We start from the raw sequence: 7,762 nt of genomic DNA, 5'->3' as shown, positions 1-7,762 counted from the left end.
CCGGGACCAGAGAGAAAATTGCTGGCCACTATACGTCGCGGGTCGACAGCCAAAGAGCAACAGAAGATCCTGAAACCGAGTTGTTGCGTCGTGCTTCTAAAAATTGAAAATTAAGAATTTGTAATGTTTCTACAACAATGACGTCATAGAAAGTTTAATCATGTTGTAAATGTTCAGTCCTATCTTGTCAAGGCTCAGGTTCACGTCTATATGTAGGAAGATGATAAACTAGTGGATGCTACTAAAGTTTAAATACGTGTTCCGAGAATTTATTTATGAAGAATTATGTTACGTAATTTATTTGACAAGATTATTAATTTTTGACAACGTTCATCACGAGTTTGAATCTTGAAAGTTTATTCAATGTGGTTCTAATATCTATTAAAGCAGATAACCTGCATTAATATAATTTCTGAGGAGAAACAAACGACATCTAAATTGAAAAAGTTTACGCAAACCAATTGGACTTAGTGACGTAATTCTGCGCATACGACTCAAATGATGTTTTACAGTTTCGTTCAAGAACCATTCAGAGACAATTTAAAAAGAGTTTAAATAATTTTGAAGTGTGTTGTAACTGACGTAGGTTAAGAAGTCTGCGCATGGTCATATGTCCAAAGAAAATCATTTATACAAAACTTACGTCGTTACACTACACAATATGTGGTCTTGCGTTATCGTGCATAATGAGGACACCAGCTGCAAGCATGTCAGGACAACTAAGACAAATTTTCTGGCTCAAAACATTTTGCAGAAGTAGCTTGTAGTGCGCGCCTCTTTCAGACGTCCCCTGAGCCACTCTGTCTGCATCTATGTCTCCATTTGTCATACGTTAAGATAATTGTCAATTTCACGTTTGATTGTTGGAGGCGGAATTTTTTCAAGCGTGGAGAGTTGGAATTTATCCTTTATGACGACTGGGGCTTCAGTTCTGGCTCAAAATCTCGTATATAGTTTTCTGCAAGTGCAAAAGTCCCTTCCAGAAACTCTTTTCCTTTTGTTCGATAACGCTGAAGCAATTATTCTGCGATTCTTTTGAGAGCTGCTTTCTGCTCTGCACTCAGATCATGCGGAACGCACCTGTCAGCGACTATTCTCGTCTTAGACTTTCCAGTTATGATCCTCTCTCGAAATGTGATTAATAATAACCTGAGAGGTATAGTCTGTTGCAGTTGACGGTATTCCACTTCTTCGGTTGTCCTCAGTGCTTACCCGACCTTCACGGAAACGAGCAGACCACGTTCATACTGTGCTGCGATCCATTACGCTATTCCCACACACCTCTCTTAAAGAGTTGTAAATTTGCGTTGGTTTCTTTCCACGTAGGAATTAGATTCTGATGCAGGAACGCTGGTTACTATGTGTAATCCGTCCTGATTCTGTCCCAGCTTCCATTATAAAACGGAGTTACTCCAGGCACAGCCACGCGAACCAGTAAATACATATATGACTGTCAACCTAATCACAAGCGCCTTGAATTTCAACTTCATCATGCCACTGTAGGAGTCGCGCATTCGCAGTGTGAAGTACTTTTGAGATGACCCTCGCAGAAAAAGATTTTGTGCTTTCGTGTCGTCTTAGTCTTTAGTGTATCATTTTCTTTGTTTTCATAACACAGTGAAAAATTACACTAGGTCCCGGTATTGCTTTTTTACTAGTGCTCTCCTACAATGAAGACGAAATGTCTGAGACCAAAAAGATAGTTACGTTCGCGGATAAAATGCCTACGCTATCCGTAAGTAGGAAGTAAATAGGTAAACGTGTTTTAATGAAAATTATTTCAATAGTGAAAAAGCAAAAATTACTTGATGAGAAAAATAATCTTCGATGTTATTTAGCACTTAGCAAGAAAACAAGATAGAAGGATCAAACAAAATGACGCTATTTACAGCGTACTAGACGCTGTTCGATGTGTCTGTAAGCACATATTTCCTCCATCCAGAGGGATGTCTACCGGTGTTTGTCCTTCGGCAGCCACGAAAAGAATAACAGCACGATGGTCCTCCTGTTCAGACGCATTTGGTAACAACTTTGCCATACTTCACGTTACCGTATTTACCGCACGCACGTCAGGAAGACTTGAATGCCACATTAATCCCTTGCGCATTTCCCGTGTGCATATACAGGGTGAGTCACCTAACATTACCGCTGGATATATTTCGTAAACCACATCAAATACTGACGAACCGATTCCACAGACCGAACGTGAGGAGACGGGATAGTGTAACTGGTTAATACAAACAATAAAAAAATGCACGGAAGTATGTTTTTTAACACAAACCTACGTTTTTTTAAATGGAACCCCGTTAGTTTTGTTAGCATATCTGAACATATAAACAAATACGTAATCAGTGCCGTTTGTTGCAGTGTAAAATGTTAATTACATCCGGAGATATTGTAACCTAAAGTTGACGCTTGTGTACCACTCCTCCGCTGTTCGATCGTGTGTATCGGAGAGCACCGAATTACGTAGGTGTCGAAAGGGAACGGTGATGGACCTTAGGTACAGAAGAGAATGGAACAGCACATTACGTTCACATGCTAACACCTTTTTATTGGTCTTTTTCACTGCCGCACATGTACATTATCACGAGGGGTGAGGTACACGTACACATGTTATTTCCGTTTTCAATTTCGGAGTGGAATAGAGCGTGTCCCGACGTCAGGCCAATAGATGTTCAATGTGGTGGCCATCATTTGCTGCACACAATTGCAATCTCTGGCGTAATGAATGTCGTACACGCCGCAGTACATCTGGTGTAATGTCGCCGCAGGCTGCCACAATACGTTGTTTCATATCCTCTGGGGTTTTAGGCACATCACGGTACACATTCTCCTTTAACGTACCCCACAGAAAGGAGTCCAGAGGTGTAAGATCAGGAGAACGGGCTGGCCAATTTATGCGTCCTCCACGACCTATGAAACGCCCGTCGAACATCCTGTCAAGGGTCAAATGGCTCTGAGCACTATGGGACTCAACTTCTGAGGTCATTAGTCCCCTAGAACTTAGAACTAGTTAAACCTAACTAACCTAAGGACATCACAAACATCCATGCCCGAGGCAGGATTCGAACCTGCGACCGTAGCGGTCTTGCGGTTCCAGACTGCAGCGCCTTTAACCGCACGGCCACTTCGGCCGGCGTCAAGGGTCAGCCTAGTGTTAATTGCAAAATGCTGATACCACATACGTCGACGCGTTTCCAGTGGGACTTTTTCGAGCAACGTTGCAGATCATTCTGTAGAAACGCGATGCATGTTGCAGCTGTTTGGGCCCCTTCAATGAAGTGAGGACCAATGAGGTGGTCGCCAATGATTCCGCACCATACATTTACATTCCACGGTCGCTTTCGCTCTACCTGTCTGAGCCAGCGAGGATTGTCCACGGACCAGTAATGCATGTTCCGTAGATTCACTGCCCCGTGGTTTGTGAAACCCGCTTCATCGGTAAACAGGTAGAACTGCAACGCATTCTCTGTTAATGCCCATTGACAGAATTGCACTCGATGATTAAAGTCATCACCATGTAATTGATGTAGCGACACATGAAAGGGGTGAAAGCGGTGACGATGCAGTATGCGCATGACACTACTTTGACTCAGTCCACCGGCTCTCGCAATGTCCCGTGTACTCATGTGTGGGTTCATAGCAACAGCTGCTAACACACCAACTGCACCCGCTTCTCCTGTGACGGGCCTGTTACGGACCCGTTTGCGTGCTACGACCATACCTGTTGCATACAGCTGGCGGTAGATGTTTTACTATGTGCGGTACGTTGGATGCTCTCTGTCCGGGTACCGTTCTGCATACACCCTGCAGGCTTCAGCTGCATTTCGTCGACACTCGCCATAGATGAGCATCATCTCCGCCTTTTCAGAGTTCGAATACACCACGGTCACAGTTCCTACAACACTACACTATCACAGACGTCTGGTAACACGGTGTACCACAGTTGGTCTGCGTGTGGTGACGAATGCAGAATAACAATAGCAGCAAGCGCTACATGCGGACACTGCGACAGCTAGACCAAACCACAACAGTGCACTACAGCCACAGTCGTAAACACGGTCTTCATCGTAAACATGTCCCTGCAGATGCTGCTCGCCGACCGTGGCCCGTGTTTGATACAACACGCAACTGAACGTCGGAGGTTTCAAGCGTCAACTTTAGGTTACAATATCTCCGGATGTAATTAACATTTTACAATGCAACAAACGGCACTGATTACGTATTTGTTTATATGTTCAGATGTGCTAACAAAAGTAACGTGGTTCCATTTAAAAAAACGTAGGTTTGTGTTAAAAAACATACTTCCGTGCATTTTTGTATGGTTTGTACTAAACAATTACACTATCCCGTCTCCTCACGTTCGGTCTGTGGAATCGGTTCGTCAGTATTTGATGTGGTTTACGAAATATATCCAGCGGTAACGTTAGGTGACTCACCATGTATAACCGCATCGAAATAACGCTACGCTACACTACGTATACGCTGCAACAGCACCGTCAAACAGGAACTTTTTGAACTCCCCTTACATTAGCTAGTTGTCGATGGTACCTGATAAAAGTGACTGCTTTCGCTAGGGCAAACTGATACCAATGAACTTCATTTGTTTCAGTGGAAATCCGAGAGCGATGTTTTATCTACCTCTCCCCCCTGTTGAGTTTTGTCAGTATTCCTGCGTTGTTATTTATCTGTTTAACATTATCGGCAGGAATTTGCTAGTAACAGCAGTGTACTCAACTATTAGCGGTGAACCTTTGCAATCAAGTGGTCGGTTTTCGCAAACTTTCCTGGAAAAAGTTAGATACCTGCAGGGCTTTTAATGATTGACTTTAGAATTTTGAAATCGTTCTTATCATAATCCGTCTCGCGAGCTGCAGGTCGCCAGAAGCACGTGTATTCTAGTCACGGCGGCGACTGTGGTTCCGTACGATGCCACGTGAGCATCGAAGGCGGACGAAAGTAACGTTTCACGTTGTCCATATACCTTTTTTAAAATGTGTCATTCTGCAATCTAAAGTTGTAAAAGAACAATACGAAGAACATTTCAGTTAAAATCTGCAAGATGTACTGCTAACGTATCATTGCCCGTGCCTATATGCCCTTCGTTTGGCTCTTGTCTGCCCCAAGGTAGGATTCCGAGGGGAGTGTGGCTTCTTCAGCCTCGGGTCTACGGGCCATTCTTGTCCTGAACCTCCTAAATGGGTTGTGGTCGGAGCCTAAATAGCGGGCTTACAGGCAGGTAAGTTCCCCATGACAGCCGGTGTCTCCAACATCCGTCGCAGAAAAAGTTCTTAAAATCCTACCAGGAGGCAGAACCTTACTGGAGGGCTGTGAGCAGGAGCAGGGAATGACCAATGAGAAGCCCTACATTAGCCTACTGTTTCTGACTGACTGGGATGCCTAGATGTTAAATAATTTCGTGGAGCGGTGTGGAGCTCACGAAATAGAGCAGTCATTCGGAAGTCCTCTTGGCGTGGAGGTGGCAGGTAGTGGGCGCTTTGGGGCTGAGTTTGTGTTCTAAGGTGGTAATCACTTTGGAGTCAGTGATCCTTCGTGATACGGAAACCCTACAAAGCGTTCCGAAGTACGCTCCTGTGCGCGGGCAACGAATTGCGCTGATTGTGCTCATGTGCTTCCCTATTTATCTCGGCGAGTATAGCAGGTTTTAGGAAAAAGAAAAGGGGCTACAGAGCAGAGCGTGGCGTTACTAGCTAGCTCCAGGTGGCGTTTGCATAAAAGTATTGCTCTTGGCTAGGATTGTTTCCGTGCAAACTTGAGGGTGACGATTTGTGTGACTTTTTCCCTTTTGGATTGGAACTGTGTTCCTCTCTGTTGTTTTGTCGGTTATCGGCGAGAGTTCTAACGGCGAGTTGGAGGCGGGATACAGAACTATCATCGGTGTATATATTCCAGTCCAGTGGTCGGGCACCGGAATCTTCCCTGAAAGCAGTTAGACGGCTACAGGGCTCTTAATTAGTTGTGAAAAGTTGTCCCTGGCTCGCAGATCAAAGCTTGGCTGGCGAAACTTATTTAGAGTGGTTTGATAGTGTAGCAGAGCAGATAATTAATCCGGGTTCGCCATTAAACTTTTCTGATTATATCTTCAGAGCAGTATGTCGCTTCGTACGTCACGCGCGCTGCACATCCGCAAGAGGCGAGGATTTTTGCGGCCGTGAGTGGGACTTAGTACGACTTAACGGAAGTTCCGAGGTACGGACGAAAGGAACGTTTCAGTGCAACTGAACCGTTACATGTAATTGGAGAAAGGTGCTTAGAAAAAAGTAGGGAAATTAATGCAGATTTTGTTGACTTTTGGTAGACTTCGATAGATTACACTTTTAGATGTCCTAAAGAAGGGCAGAATTAATGGGGAAAATAGGAGACTACTAAGCGATTTATACACAGCTGAGAAGAATGCAACACGCTCAAGGAATGTGTTTAGTGGCAGCAGGGTGCATACTGAGGGTCTGTAGTGCTAGTGAGTTCAGGGGGTATGCCTGTGCGCCTTCAGTTTTGACTCTGCAGGTAGTCACTGTGCTGCGTTTGTAGAAGAACAGTGCTTCTAACATTCATACAAGGGTACAACACTGCGACACCGGCCGGTGATAATGCTACTGAACAGATTCAGTCATTTAAACGGGATCGCATTGCGAGCATGCGGGAAGCTGGATGGAAGCATCGACTAAGTGCTGCACACGTTGTGGACAATGTATCGGTGGTGTGTCGCTGCTTTCAACAGTGGTGTGTGGAACACTCCCACACCTGTAGACCAGCTGCTTGAGGTCCACGTAGTACAAATGCTCGTCACGATCGACGCACCGCGCGTCTGGCGGTGGCCGACTGCACATCATCCAGACACGAAATCTGGGCACATGTTGCACCTGGTCTGTCATCAGGGACTATGGGGAACCGTGTTAGCGCTGCAGGACCTAGAACACCTGTGAATTTGGCTAGGCTACCACTGAGATCGCAGCACAGTCAATCAAGGCTACCCTGGGGTAGTGAAAACGTTGAGTGGGGAGTTGTCTTCAGTAACGGGAGTACATCCTCTCTGTATGCAAGTGAGGGGCATGCACGTGTATAGCGTAGCCCTGGTGAATTGCCTACTCCAGAGTGCATTCGCCCAGGACACAGAGGTACAGAGATTCCATCCCAGGCTACATGATATCTGGAGCCATTAGCTACAGTTCGTGGTCACATTTGGTGTTTGTGCAAGGCAATGCAACCACTGCCGCCTACATTCCACAGACTGCTATCCCCGTGCTACCACCATTTCTTCGACAGGAAGGTGATGTACTTTTTCAGCAGGACAACGCAAGCACACATACGGCTCCTGTCACATAGCGAGTTTTTCGTGCTGCACAATTACTACCCTGGCCAGCAAGGTCACGCCAACTGAACACGTATGGGACATGATGAAGCGTGAACTTACTCGGTCCCCAAGAGATACAAGAACCATTGCAACAAATAGTGCAATGTACCTGGGACAGTCTATCGCAAGATGCCGCTCGGCATCTTAACGATCGTTTACATGAATATCCGCCTGCGTTGCCGCCAGAGTGGGATACACATTGTATTGATGCGACTGTTTGGGTGCTCTTTATTTAGACATACGTGACTCAATTGATCTGAATTTTTATGATATACTCTTACAGTGATGAACAACCTGTCACATCGCTTTCAGCAAAATGGTCTTGTCCTTGAGGGCGTTGCATTTTTTTCCGGTAGTGTATATCAGAAACAAAAAGTAGTAAGTGCA

The sequence above is a fragment of the Schistocerca nitens genome, chromosome 6 (genome assembly GCF_023898315.1).
Source record: "Schistocerca nitens isolate TAMUIC-IGC-003100 chromosome 6, iqSchNite1.1, whole genome shotgun sequence".
Lineage (NCBI taxonomy): Eukaryota > Metazoa > Arthropoda > Insecta > Orthoptera > Acrididae > Schistocerca > Schistocerca nitens.
This window is presented reverse-complemented; position numbering follows the sequence as displayed.